The 15,190-nt window shown below is 38.9% G+C and overlaps 1 protein-coding gene across 2 annotated transcripts in view; it reads right to left on the bottom strand.

Moving 5' to 3' along the window:
• Positions 1–15,190, bottom strand: part of Tmcc1 (transmembrane and coiled-coil domain family 1) — a 167,369-nt gene that overhangs the window by 118,801 nt on the left and 33,378 nt on the right. Inside the window, exon 1 of one of the 2 annotated variants that reach the window (XM_035448491.1) lies at positions 9,852–9,867. The exons of the other annotated variant lie outside the window; for it this stretch is intronic. The gene's annotated coding sequence lies outside the window, so the exon portion shown is untranslated. Of the gene's footprint in view, positions 1–9,851; positions 9,868–15,190 lie in introns of those variants that run through there. 2 annotated transcript variants of the gene reach the window in all.

Below are 15,190 nucleotides of genomic sequence, written 5' to 3'. Positions count from 1 at the left end.
ACAAAGAAAAAACAAAAAACTTCAAAGATGTGCTGACCAATGACAATTTAGATTCATGCTTCTAACACAGGATGAGCACTTCTATTCTCTAATCCTCCTGCATGTCTTTAGTCCATTCACTCTCTTAACCCTCAGGATTATTTCACTCTTCCTTTCTTCAAACTAACAGCCATTCTTCTGTCCTTGTTCCTCTGTTCAACACTGTGTCAATGAAACAGGAGGTTAGCAGGCAGGTAGACCCTAGATCACCAAAGGGAGACACAGCTTGTCCCATAGCATTGCTGACAGGAATAACTGAGGCAATGTACACATAGAAAGTACCTGATTACCGTCCTGACACAAAGCAAGCCAACTCTCAAGAAGTACTACTTCTGTCATTACTTTGACTATAACTAAACCATGAACCAGGATTGTGAAATAACTTTAACAAGTCAGACATAACAAGGACTTTTCTTAATGCATCTAATTATATAGCATACTATACACTCTTACATATATTAATGATGAGAATACATACATATGTAGCTGTATGTGTATGTGAGTACATTATGTGTGTGTGTCGCCATTAGGAAAGATTACATTTAAGACATTAACATTTAGACTAAATACTTGTTACGAAAGGTCTGCATTACTTAACAATGTACACAAAATCTGTAACAGTATAAATTGTGATAGAAAAAAGTATAGAAGGCTTCCACTGCCTCAGCAGCTCCTATTGCTGTACCTACACTATCCAAAAACATGGACTGTCCCATATGTCTAATTTTTCACATAATTTAAATAAACAAATGTGTGAGTGCCTTAAAATGCAACATGTTGCATTATTCTAGCTGGGTTGACAGACACTTACCCTACTGTCAACAGCACCCACTTAAGTGGTGAGCCTAGGCTCTGTGCTTAGGCAGCCTGGGCTTAAAAAACAATCCAGTATGTATTTAGATCAGACCTAAAATGTATATTTAATTTCATATTTTATTTCCCTACCACAGAATTCCTTTTGTGAAATAACTTGCATCAAAAATATTAGCCTTTGCTCCACAGATTAATCCCTGGACAGCAGTAACAGAAGATTAAAGACCTTTTTGACAGGAGCGTTTCTGTTTTCCCTCTCTGAGCAGTCTTGATAATTTTTGAAATAATACTTATAATACACTCATTCCCGGGGTCACTACTCTGAAACATCCAAATAAGACAGTGTGCACACAGTCAGAACCAACCACACATTGTTTTGACAGATCCAGGCCAGCCAGTTGCAAAGCTTCTGAACATGCACACTCCACAGGCCTGTGCACATATCCTTCAGCTTTAGCAAATGTTCCCTTTTCCTCTGCAGGCCTAGTTCTAGATTTTGAAAAAACAAACAAACAAACAAACAAAAAACCCAACAAAAACTGTCAACTGTGTGACTCAATCTACTAACAGGATAAAAAGAAAAAATTGTTTATTAAGAAGAAAAGCTATTTTTTATATAAGTCATATTAAACATCTACTTAACAGAAATGCAGGCATCTAAGCAATAAAAGACAGCACAACAAAATCCCAGAGATAGTGGACATTCCAAATTCATGGATTCCACCTCTGCAAATTCAGCCAGCCAGGAATCAAACATGTTTGAAGGGAATAGCATTGGTCCTGACTGTGCATGAATTTCCTTGTCCTTATTCTCTCAATGGCTCAGCTCTTCACACAGACTTTCTGTTGTGAACTGATATTGAGTAAGCGTTTCGAGGACATCAAGCATGCAGAATGACATCATGTAGGTTATATGCAATAATGCCATTCCAATTTTCCAAAGAAATCCAAGCATCCACTTTGGCATGTGGGGCTATCAGAACCAAAGACCACACAGAATAGGTGAATTTTAATTTCTTGAAGGATCAAAGGATTTAGAAAGTGTCTAGGGCTGTGAGTGTTACAGCATGTCTATACCACTGAACACAGCTAAAAGTGTTCACATATGTTCATTTGCCAAATGCATAAAGTCAGTTACTAGAAACAAAAAACCCTACCAAAACAAACAGCAGCAACAACAAAACCTCTAAAACCCAATATCCCCCCCAAAAGAAAACCAACAGAAAATTAGTACTGCTAAAAATGTGGAGAAATTAGTACCCTTGGGCCAGTAAGATGGCTTCAGGAATAAAGGTGCCTGCTGTGCAAGCCTGCATTTGCTACAGAACCAATGTAACAGTTGAAGGGGCAAAAAGTCATCCTCTGACTTCCACATAAACACCATGGCACACATAACCAGACACCCACACACATATTCACAAGCACACATACCACTATACACTCATATACACCATGCACAGAGTAAAATATAAAGTGGTATCCTTGAGAACTGTTGGTGGAAAATAAAATGGATGGTACAACCACAATGAAGACAACATTACAGCAGTTCTCCAAAAAATTACAAAACAAAATAAAAAGCCCCATGGAATTACCCTATGATCCAGCAATTTTACTTCTAAGAATAAACCCAAAGGACCTGTCATAGTGGTGTAATCCTTTAATCCCAGCACTCAGGAAGCAGAGGCAACAGATCTCTGAGTTTGAGGCTAGCCTTATTTACAGAGTGAGTTCCAAGACAGCTAGGGCTACACAGAGAAACCCTGTCTCAAAAATAAAAATAAAACAATAAACCCCAAAGTATGGTCTTAAGGATCTGTATACCCATGTTCATTGTAGCACTATTCATAGCTAAAATATGGAAGCAGCACAAGAGTCCAGTGAAGAATAAATAGATACACAAAATGCAGTATACATATACAATGAACTGTATGTCAACCTCAAAGAATGAAAATTTGGGACTATCAGGATTGCTCAGTGGATAGGGGCACTTGATGCCAAGCCTGATAATGTGAGTTGGATCCTTGACGCTCACAGGGTGGAAGAAGAAGATGAATTGGCTCAAGTTGCCCTCTAACACCCACATATACACTGTGACATACAGGAAGATATGCACAGGAGGAATGGAAGGAGGAAGGAACTGAAAATCGTAATATACTATAACAAGGAGACATTGCCGAGTGATATAAACTAATTACAAAAGACAAATACTGTATAATTCCTGTACATGAATTACTTAGTCAATATCATAGACAGGCAGCTTAACACTGGCTGTTAGGGATTGAGGACAGCAGGAATGGGAAGAAACAGAGTTACTGTTCAATGAGATTAGCACTTCAGTTTTGAAAACCAAAAAACTTATACAGATGGAAAGTAACAATGATATACATACAACACTATGAGTGATTTTAAGTGTTTTGAAGACAGACCCTTCCTATATATCCCAGTGCAATGGATGCTTTTTGCTCTTTTAGCTTTTTTTGGGGGAGGGCACCACCCAGCTCCCAAGTAAATCACACAATGGAGGCTTATTCTTAGTTCAGTGCTCAATCTTGGCTTGGCTTGTTGCTAGCCAGCTATTCTTAAATTAACCTGTCTACCTTTTCCCTCTGAGTTTTTATCTTTCTTACTTTTGTATATCTTACTTTCCTTCTTAACTCCGTGGCTGGCTGGGTGGCTGGCCGCTGATGTCCTCTCTTTGTTCTTTTCTTGCTCTCCTCCTTTCTAGTTTCTTTTACTTATACTCTCTCCGCCTATCCTTGCTCCTGTCTCACTACTGGTCATTCAGCTTTTAATTAGTACCACCAGGTGTTTTAGACAGGCACGGTAACACAGCTTCACAGAATTAAAAAAAAAGAAAGCAGCATAAACAAAAGTCATAAACCTTAAAATAATATTCTACCACAGCCCAAGCTGTCCACAAAATTACAATCTTCCTGACTCCTGAGTGCTGTGACATAGGGATGCAACACCTGTACCTGGTGGTTCACAACTGTCTGTAATTCCAGGTCCATGGGATCCCACACACTCTTATGGTCTCCACAGGCAAATGCACTCATATTTGCAAACCCACACTCTAGACACATACACACATACATGGCATGTGACACACACACACACTTTAAAAAAAAACTTTACAAAAGATTTTATGTTGTGCATATTACTAGAATATTTTAAATTAAACAAAAATTAAGAAAACAATAAGCCAAGTGTAGTAGCTCAGGCTTTTTAATGCCAGCACTTAGGAGGTAGTGGCAGGAAGATCTGTGTGTTTGAGGCTAGCCAGGTCTACAAAGCAAGCTGGAGGTCTAACAGGACTACGTAGCTAGACTCTGTCTCAAAATACCAAAGGGGGATGGGGGGGGAAAGAAAGAAAAATAAAAAAGTGTGCACACAACAAAACAATGCAGCTTAAAGCAAACCTATTTTGTTTTTGTTTTATATGTTTATTAAAAACCTATTAAAAACCTATTTTGTTTTTAATTTTCTGGCCATGTCAGCTCCATCAAATAGTATGCTTCAGAAGCCTCTGTGTTTTTTGTTTTTGTTTTTTTAAGATTTTATACAACATTCTGCTTCCATGTATATGGGCACACAGGAAGAGGGCACCAGATCTCATAACAGATGGTTGTGAGTCACCATGTGGTTGCTGGGAATTGAACTCAGGACCTCTGGAAGAACAGTCAGTGCTCTTAACCTCTGAGCCATCTCTCCAGCCCCCTGTGGTTTTTTGTTTGTTTGTTTTGTGTGAGGTGGCGACCCCCAAAAATAATCAGTCTGCATTTGGTGTCCAATGTAGGGGCTTGAATATGCCAACATAGGGCCTGGGAAAGCTAAGAAAAGTTCTGGATAAGGAGGCAGATGTAGCTTCCTAGTCCTGCAGTCTCTCAGGTGTGCTGGTGCTTGGCTTACAGAGGCACAGCTATGGTCACTGCCCGTGGGCTGGAGCCAGCTACCAGCACTATGTGCCAGCACCACGTACAAAGCTGAGCCATGTAACAGCAGACCTGCCTGGCAGTTTAAGATTGGTCTCATGCTGTCAGAGAATGCTGCAGGTGCTCAGTAAAAACAAATACAGATGGAAAAAAAAAAAAAAAAAAAAAAAAAAAACCTCTGAACAGGTACAATATGTTTAAAAAAGTGTGCATAGGCTTAAAAGAAAGAAAAGAAAAAGGGTATAGACAGTTTATAAATAAGATAAAGTCTTTAAAGTGAGAATATAAAAAGGATAAGCCACATAAAGATGGAAAATACACAGAGAGTCTAGATCCCTATATGGTGTCTTGTTGACTTCAAATTTTTTGATTGCTGATGAGCCAGTGACAGCTGCTGAGAGATATAGTGTTCTGATTACAACAGCCTAGATACTTAGGGAATGCCTTAACTTTATTTTTTTAATTTAAATGAAAAAAATCTTATTTTACATACCAATCCCAGTTCCCTCTCCCTCCTGTCCTCTCATTCCCCCCACTATCTCCCTATCTCCGCCTCAGAGAGAGTGAGGCCTCCCATGGGGAATCATCAAAGTCTGTCACATCATTTGGGGCAGGACCAAGGCCCTCCCTCTGTATTTACGCTGAGCAAGGTATCCCTCCATAGGGAATGGGCTCCAAAAAGCCAGTTCATGCACTAGGGATAAATACTGGATCTACTGCCAGTGGTTCCATAGACTACCCAAGCCCCCCAACTGACACTCATGGTTTAGGGGGCCTAGTTTGGAGTCTGTGAGGAATGCCTTAGCTTGAAAATGGAAGTCATAAAATATATTGCTTTGGGGAAGAGGTTATGCTTTTGTTTCCACAGAAAATGAAAGGTTGTGGATCCCTTCAAGATTGTTAGAGATCTGTTTTGATTGGGGAAGACCCTCTGAAAATCCTGGCTACATAAAGATATAAACCTAGAAAAACTACAATACAGAGCAAGGGGACCAGACACAAATGAAAACAAGTGGCTCAGGTAATCCAGCCTCTCAGAAGGCCTCTGTGGCAATATCCTCAGAGTTCTATATCCAGAACAGCATCAAGGCTGCTGGCTGAGATGGTGCAGCCTCACAGACTATTCCAGCCAGGACTGCAGATAAGCCTTGTGTTTTCCCATTGCACAGAGACTAGACAACAAACTTATGGCTAGTTTCCCCAGGACTTGACCATTATTTCAGTTCTCTCTGGGTCCTCCAAAGATGCCATCGTCCCCAGATATCAGGAAGCAGTCTAGAGAACACGACAATGACATTCCCAAGAGGTGGGGTTAATGGTTTTTGGTCATTCAGTGGGTTATGGATGTTTGTCATTTAGGGGGGTTGATTACAAGTTGTTATTGGTCATGGTCAGGAAAAATCTGAACACTGGAGATTAGATTCAGGGATCTCTTTCTGAAGGGGAAAAGGGGCACGATATAGAATAGAAATTATGAGATAAAAGTGTAGACTATTGAGTCTACTTTTGAACAACCACTAGTCTCAAATAATTAACAATGCTATGGATTTTTATATATGGATACAAATGTAAGATTATTTTGTCATACTGTATATATGTTTCTATTATTTTTAAGATATTATATCTATCAGTTCATTTAAAATGTAAAGTTTTAGTCCCTGAAAGCTATTTATGATATAATGAAATGCAGGTTAATAGTCATTTATTACAATCAAACTTATAGTAATGTTAGGTATGTTTTCAAGGTTATACAGAGATATATCTTAGGTAGGTGCTCTTTAAACACTTCAAAGACCTACAGAATATGGCCTTTAAAATGCTTTAATAACATAGGACTTTTCACAACAGTGAGACACGTCTGCTCCTAGCAGCACTATTTACTTCAAAAAAGGATGATGACCTGAAAAAAAATCCATGCAGTTTTCAGTGACTGTTCTGAAGCCCGAGTAGTAGTTGTTAATAGTTACTTAGTAAAAAATCACCGACATTGATGGCATGAAAATAACTTGCAATGGTACTTCAACAATCTTAAGCCATAAAAACATTATTATAACTCATGTAAACAATGAAAATGAATGATTCCCATTATGAAAAGAAACTATAAGCACAGATTATTAACTATTTAAGAGAAGATAAACATTTTTAGAGAAATAAAGAGTTACAGAGGAAGAAACCAATTCTTTAAATTTCCAATGACTAAGTAAGAGGGCTGTAGCAATGGCTCAGCGGTGGTGACTGTTCTTCCAGAGGACCCAGGATCATTTCTCAGAACCGTCTGTAACTCCATTTCTAGGTGTTCTGGTGCCCTCTTCTAGCCTCCAAGGACAAAAGGCATGTACTTGACGCAGAGACATATATACAGGCAAACACTCATAAAATAACAAAATTAACTTTTATAAATTGAACTAATGAGTCAGAATGAAAGCTTATCAATAATCTATCCTGTTCTTCAACTATTAGTCTCTTCCAGAGCCAACTACCTACCCTTGGTTTTGTTCTCCTGAGCACCTGTGACCAGTACGAAAGCAACTGTCAGTGCATGGAGCTCTTATTTTACTCACATAGCTTTTTAAAAATAAGTTTTTAAAAAGATTTTATGTATATGAATGTTTTGCCTGCACATATATGTTTGTGTACCACACATGCCTGGTGCCTGTGGAAGTCAGAAGTAGGCAATGGGTCCCCTAGAACTGGAATTACATATGGATGCCAGCTGTCATGTGGGTACTGGGAATTGAACCCAGGTTCTCTGCAAGAACAGCCAGTGTTCTTAACTGTGACATCTCTGCAGCCCACAGAATTATTTCTTAATTTTGTTACATCCCACAATTACATGCTACAAAAAGAATAAACAAGCTGTAAGAGAATATTTGTGCCAATGTGATTGGTACTGCTGTTCCACACAGGCTTGGGAGTATCTTACAGGATTAAACATGTACCCCGGCAATGGAACTCTTGGTGCTAATTCCACAGAAACAGAAACATTATCACATAACAACACAAATCCTCATCTGCCAATATCCAAATCTGAAACGGCAGAAATTTCCTTCAGTAAGTCAATTATGGTTCACTTACAGCATGGCCATTCCAAGATAAGTGGAATAAAGGAAAGAGCTTTGGAATATACAGATGGGACAACTTTGATGGATCAGAGGTAGGATGCTTAGTGAACTTTTCAAATCAATCACAAAAGATTCACATTATAAGATTCCATTTGCCCCGATTTCCTATGTAGATGAAGGTTGCTATGGAATAATCATTTTGTACACTGTGAAGATGTGTCTTTGCCAAGATGCCTTCTGATTGGTTTAATAAAGAGTCAAATGGCCAACAGCTAGGCAGGAAGAGTTTAGGAAGGACTTCCAGGCAGAGAGAGAGGAAGAGGAGATTAATATAGGCACAGGAGAGACACCAGAGGACACAGAAAGGAAAGAGGAGACACAAGATGGAAGAGAGGTAAAAAGTCACAAGGCAAAACATAGATTAATATAAATGGGTTAATTTAAGTTATAAGAGCTAATGGGACACGCATAAGCTATAGGCCGAGCTTTCATAATAAGAAGTCTCTGTGTTATTTTTTGTGAGCTGTGAAGAGAGCAAATAAAAATCTGTCTACAGAAGGTGGTGCTATATAAATAACCCTGAAAGAGTTTTTGAGCCATGGATCTGTCCTGGATCTCTAGCTCACTTATATTCTCAGTGCCTTCCCCCTTTCTTACTCCTCCCTCCACCATCTCCCTTCCAGACAGGGTTTCTCTGTGTAGCTCTGGCTGTGCTAGAACTTGATTTCTAGACCAGGCTGGCCTTGAATTCACAGAGATATAAGTGCCTCTGCCTCCAGAGTGCTAGAATTAAAGGGGTCCTGTGCCACCACCGTCTTGACTCCCCTTTTCTTAATAAACTGTCTCTTAAAAAAAAAGAATTCATAAAAAAGAATAAAGTAATATAAAAAGAATAAGCCTAAAAAAAAAAACCTGTCTCTTTCTTCTTCTGTCTCTATTTCTATGACTTTTCATGTGTCCCTGGTCCAATTGTTTATTCTGGAAAACAAGTACTTGGAAATCTTAGCAAGTGCTTTCTGAACTCAGATTAGTACCTATAGCAGAACATTACTCAGAGAAAGGTGGATTAAACACTTCTTTACATTAGATCAAACTGCAGATGCCAAAGCACACGCCAAAACTGATCACATATACAAACTGGTGAAAAGTTAAGTCTCTAGTTAACATATTATACCAATGTCAAATTCCTTTACTTTGGTATTATATGTAAGAAGCTACCATTGTCAGAAGCTTGGTGAAGTCCTCAAAGGACTCTATGTACTAATTTTGAAACTTTCCTCTGAAATCTACAATAACTTCAAATCAAAACTTCTTCAAAATATTACTGGAAAGCACTCAGGGTCATTTATGATATTCAAGCTGTAATTCTAAGTAGTACTTTCTTGAGTTCTGAGAGTCATTCTCAAAGAACTACTTAACTAAAGCAAGTTTTGGGAACTCTTGAATTTGCAGTCTGGTGTTGTCCAGACTCCTAAGCTTGTGACTGATATCTGAGGTAAAGGCAATATTAATAGGAACTGCACCCCTGTACTGCCTAATTTTATGTGAACTTGACAAAAGCTATAAGAAGAGAGAACCTCAGTTGAACACATGCTTCCATAAGATCAGGCTGTTCATAAGCCTGTAGGGCATTTTCTTAATGGTTGATGGAGGAGAGCCCAGCCCACTGTGGGTGAGGCCACCCCTGAACTGGTGGTCACAAGCCAATAAGCAGCATTCCTCCATGGCTTCTGCATCAGCTCCTGCCTCCAGGTTCTAGCCTTGTTTGAGTTCCTATCCCGAATTCCTCCGTGATGAACAACAATGTGGAAGTATAGGCCAAATAAACCCTTTCCTCCCTAACTTGCTCTTAGTCATGGTGTTCCATTATAGTAATAGTAACCCTAACTAAGACAGTCGCTAACCTGTAAAGACTACACTAGCCCCTCATAGCATCTGAATTGCTCTGTATTAGTCTTGAGGTTTCACCATCAAAATATGCTATTTTAAAACTAAAAGCAAATACCTGTGCAAGGTGGCTCACAACTGTAATCCCAGCACTTGGAAGCTGAGCTAGGAAGATAGCAATCTTGAGTATAGACAGGGCCACATAGTGATAATCTGTCTCAAAACAAAAGTAAATTAAAACCCATACCATTTAGGAAGTACTGCAAGCAGAAATGAAGACATTGAAAAGAGACACATGCCCTTACCTTTGGGTAACAGAATACTGAAAAAGGGGTCCTCAAGAAATGGGGAGTTTCCCAGGGGATCTCATGAAAGAAAAACAAGACTAAAGCTAGTGCCAACAAAAGGAGAGATTTATCTCCCAGGAAGAAATTTCACAGTTCTAATAACTTGTTAGAGCATCTTGCAGAAGAATGGAGTGCAGATAATGATGGATTGATGATGGGCAGGACCACACCTTTTTTGTTGGTTGTTTTTTATTCCTTGGGCTCTTTACTTTTTTTGGGGGGGGTCCACCACCCAGCTCTCAAATAAATAAATAAATATACATGGAAGCTTATTATCACTTATAAATGCCCAGTCTTAGTTTGGCTTATTTCTAGGCAGCTTTTTTTTTTTTTTTTTTTAACTTAAATTACCCCATCTACCTTTGGCCTCTGGGCTTTTACCTTTCTCTGATTTCTGTATATCTTACTTTCACTCTTTTTTTTTAAGATTTATTTATTATATATACATTGTTCTGCCTGCATGTATGCCTGCAGGACAGAATAGGGCACCAAATCAACCTGGATTGATTGCTGGAAATTGAACTCAGGACCTTTAAAAGAGCAGGCAGTGTTCTTAACTGTTGAGCCATCTTTCCAGCCCCCTTAATTTCACTCTTAGTCCATGGCTGGCTGTGTGGCTGGCCCCTTCTTTTCTCTCTCCTTCATCAATCTTGCTTTTCCTTTTATTTATTCTCTCTGCCAGCCAGCCCCTCCTATTCTTTTTCTCCTGCCTTTCTATTGGCCACTCAGCTTGCTCTTAGGCCAATCACAGGTATTTTACACAGGCACAGCGTCTCAGAGTTAAACAAATGCAACATAAAGGAATGCAACACATCTTTGCATCATTAAACAAGTATTCCACAGCATAAACAAATATAACACATCTTAAAATAATATTCTACAAAACACCTTGACTAGAACTATTTAGTTATACATGCCTCTTGCCCTCTATTTAAATCTAAACTTCATGCCAGGGTCCCAGACTAGGGTTGGGATGTTGGAGGGGGATATCCACTGGATCTTATTATTTGTTCCTCTTCACAATGTAGCCATGAATAAATCTCATTTTCTGCTCTTCACTATTACTTGTTTCTTGAATTGGCCTATTGAGTATGGATGGCAAAGCATGGCTTGTTCAGGATGCCAGGGTCCAGACTCTGACCTTAACAACATTGGAAATGAAGTAGGATATAAAAATGGGGAAAATTATGGGGACATGAGACAGGAGAGGAGCTCTTTACCCAGGAATCTGGTTGCAGCCTCTTACCAGGAAAGCAAAACTTCCAGCAGTTACCAGCAGCTCAATGCCTTCTCTCTTCCCATGTACGAACCTGAAGTTTTTTAGGAATCTCACAGAAGCCCCATTTACAAGAAAAAAAGACATGTACTAAAGCCCTTGTGCAGCTCTAGTGGCTTCTGACTTTACCTCATCAGATTGTAATTTTCTCTAGGGCTACCCTATAATCTCACTTACCAAAAGAGAGAAAAGGGGGCTGCAGAGTACTGACTGCTCTTTCAGAGGACACTGGTTCAACTCCCAGCACCCACATGGCTGCTCACGCCTACTAGTTTTAACTCCTGTTCCAGGCGATCTAATGCCCTCTTCTGGCATTCATGGGCATTGCATAAGTGTGGTACATTGACATAAATGCAGGCAAATTGCTCATACCCATAAAACAATATATATATATATATATATATATATATATATATAGAGAGAGAGAGAGAGAGAGAGAGAGAGAGAGAGGAAAGAGAAAAAATATTTCTAAGTAACCTTTTGAGATGTAACTCAAGACACATAACTAAGTGGTATATATGGTTAATGCTGAGACAATTAATTGTGATATTCCTTGAGGAACCCATACCCACACCTGAGTATCTCCCCTTAGGAACCCATATGTCCGACTTAAATGTCTTATCTTCTGTAACTCTCTCTCAGAAAAACCTACACTCATGCTCAAGGATGTCTTACTGCTCTTGAGTACCATGTCTCTGTCTCTGTCTCTGTCTTCCTCTCTTTCTCTGTTTTTGTGCCTATGCCTATATTAAAATCTCCAACTCTGTTTCAGGCTGACTAGCCTGAAATCCTTTTCTACTTTGAAACCATGAATCCAGTTTGACATAAGTGAAGATCCCTAAAGGGTTAAGGGAACTGGAGCTACTGATGACAGCATAAAGCTCTGTCTCTGCTTTCTCACTGCTAACAGTAACAGTGCAAATCAGATTTTCTAGGTCCCCAATCTAAAACTATGAATCATCAAACAATACAGAGAATTTCAAGTACGATTTCACTTGTAGATGAGGAACAGAAAAACAACAGCTGAGAGAAACTGATTCCCAAAATAAACCCATGTTATACAACACCATGAATTTATCAACCAGAGATTAAGCAGCATTGGTCTTTCAAGTTTTAACTCTGGCCAGGCAGCAATGAGATTATAATCCCTCAACTAGCTGCTTCTCTAAATCAGCAAACATGTAGATGGGGTGGGGTCTCTGAGTGATCAAGATAATCTCACATGAAAAGAAGAGTAAAAGTCAAGTCACAAAATCTCTGCCAAAACCAATCTTAGAGTAAAAAAGACTTTACTGTAATTTATTTCACATTTCATACGCTGGTTGAAAGGAAAACCATTTATGTCCTTTATAAGGATTTGTTTTATTATTTACTTACTTGTATGCACAGGAATGAGTGCAGTACCAACAAAGGCCAGAAGGGAGCGCTGGATTCCCTGGAGATACTTTTACAGATCTCTCTCATGGCACAATCTTTTAATCTAGCAATCACCAAAAAACAATGGAAAACAATAAAGCCAAAATAAAAAAACAAACAAAAAACAGTAAGGGGCACTTAAGGACAGGACTTCAGGACATAAAGCGAAGAAGAAACAATTTCTAATAGTTGATTCAATTTACAAAGTAGTGGTTTTTAAAATGCAAATGCTATTTTGAGGAACCAGCTACTCTTCATTAAGAAACATCCACTGTGGGGCCAGTGAAATTACTTAGCAGAAAAAGGTGCTTGCCACCAACCTTGACTACTCAAATTCGAACTCCTGGACCCACATGGTAGAAGGACCACCAACATATATTTTTCTCCAACATATATTTTTCTCTAACCTCTACATGTGTGTCAGAACACATGTGCATGGGGTGTGTACACACACACACATACACAAATAAATAAAAATAAATAATTTTAACAAAAAAGTAAAGCCAGGAGACTGGAGAGATGATTCAGCAGTTATAAGCAACTACTGCTCTTGCTTTCAGTTGCTAGCATCCACCAAGGAACTTCACAACCATCTACAACTAGTTTCAGGGAATCTGATGTCTGTTTCTGGCCTCCATGGGACCAAGCTACACACAATGCATATATACACATACATGCAGGTAAGCACTCATGAACATAAAAAATAAATAAATCTTTAAAAAAGGGGATGGGATTGGAAAGATGGCTTGGAGGTTAAGAGCATGTGATGATTTTGTAGAGGACCTAAGTTCAAGTCTCAGCATCCACATCAGGAAGCTCACAAACTGCCTGTAACTCCAGCTCCAGGGTATTCAATGCCCTCTTCTGGCACGTACACATACTCCCACAGAGATACATAAATAATAAATCTTTCAAGAAAAAAAAGGAAAATGTAACTACCTTGGTGCCAAAACATAACTACAAAGTATTAAATGGTGAAAAGTGCTCACAAAACATTAAGTATCCTGAGAAAGGACAGGTTAAAAAGATTATATACACTAGTATCTAAACATAGGTCTGTTTATGCCTCAGTATACAACATATACATATTTAAACATGTGTGTGTGTATCAAAATAACACTGGTTATTACTGCAATTTATCACAGAATAAAAAAAAATTAAAGATACAATCTGGCGTGTAGCCTAGGCTGGCCTTGAACTTACACTGCTGCCCCAAATCTTCCAAGTGCTGGAATTGCAGGTATGTGACACCAAGCCAAACGCCTAGCTGAATCAATGTTTCTGTGAGATCCTTCTACATTTTCTGTAACAATTATTACTTTTATGTATCTATATATATGATTTAAAAATAAATCATTTTTTCTACTCCCAATTTTCTGAGAACCCACCATAATGACTTTCAAAGTGGCTGTATAAGTTTGCACTCCCACCAGCAATAGAGGAATGTTACCCTTACTCTCATCCTTATCAGCATGAGCTGTCGCTTGTGTTTTTGATCTTACCCATACCGACAAGTGTTAAGACGGAATCTTCAGAGTCGGTTTGATTTGCATTTCCCTGATGGCTAAGGATGTTGAACATTTAAGTGCTTCTCAGTCTTTTGAGATTCCTTTGTTGAGATGTATATACTCCATTTTTTAACTGGATTATTTGGTTTGCTGACGTTTAGTTTCTTGAGTTCTTTGTATATTTTGGAGATCAGCCATCTGTCAGATGTGGGGTTGGTGAAAATCTTTACCCATTCTGTAGGCTGCTGTTTTGTTCTGTTGATGGTGTCCTTTGCCTTACAGAAGCTTTTCAGTATCATGAGGTCCCATTTATTAATTGTCCATCTTAGTGTCTGTGCTATTGATATTTTTTTCAGGAAGTTGTCTCCTGTGCCAATGTATTCAAGGCTATTCCCCACTTTCTTATCTATCAAATTCAGTGTATCTGGTTTTAAGGTGAGGTCTTTGTCTACTTGGACTTAAATTTTGTGCAGGCTGGCAGATATGGATCTACTTGCATTCTTCTACATGATGACACCCAGTTAAACCAGAATCATTTGTTGAGGATGTTTTCTTTTACTCATTGTATATTTTTGGCTTCTTTGTCAAAAAATCAGATGCCCATAGGTGTGTGGATTTATGTATGGGTCTTTGATTTGATTCTATTGATCAACCAGTCTGTTTTTATGCCAATAGCATGCAGTTTTTATTATTACAGCTCTGCAGTACAGCTTGAAATCAGGGATGAAGGTACCTCAGGAAGTGCCTCCTCTGCATTTATGTTATGGTTGTGTAGCTTGGTGTTCTTGAGAGAGAGCTAACAGTGGGAGTGGGGGGCTGTCTCTGACTCTTTTGTCAGATTGTGGGACCCTTTTCCTCCTGGTGGGTTGCCTCATCCAGCCTTAATATGAGGGATACACCTAGTTTTACT

Source organism: Cricetulus griseus, chromosome 8 (genome assembly GCF_003668045.3).
Source record: "Cricetulus griseus strain 17A/GY chromosome 8, alternate assembly CriGri-PICRH-1.0, whole genome shotgun sequence".
NCBI classification, from domain to species: domain Eukaryota; kingdom Metazoa; phylum Chordata; class Mammalia; order Rodentia; family Cricetidae; genus Cricetulus; species Cricetulus griseus.
The sequence above is the reverse complement of the archived record's forward strand: the minus strand, read 5'-3'. Positions and strand labels throughout refer to the sequence as shown.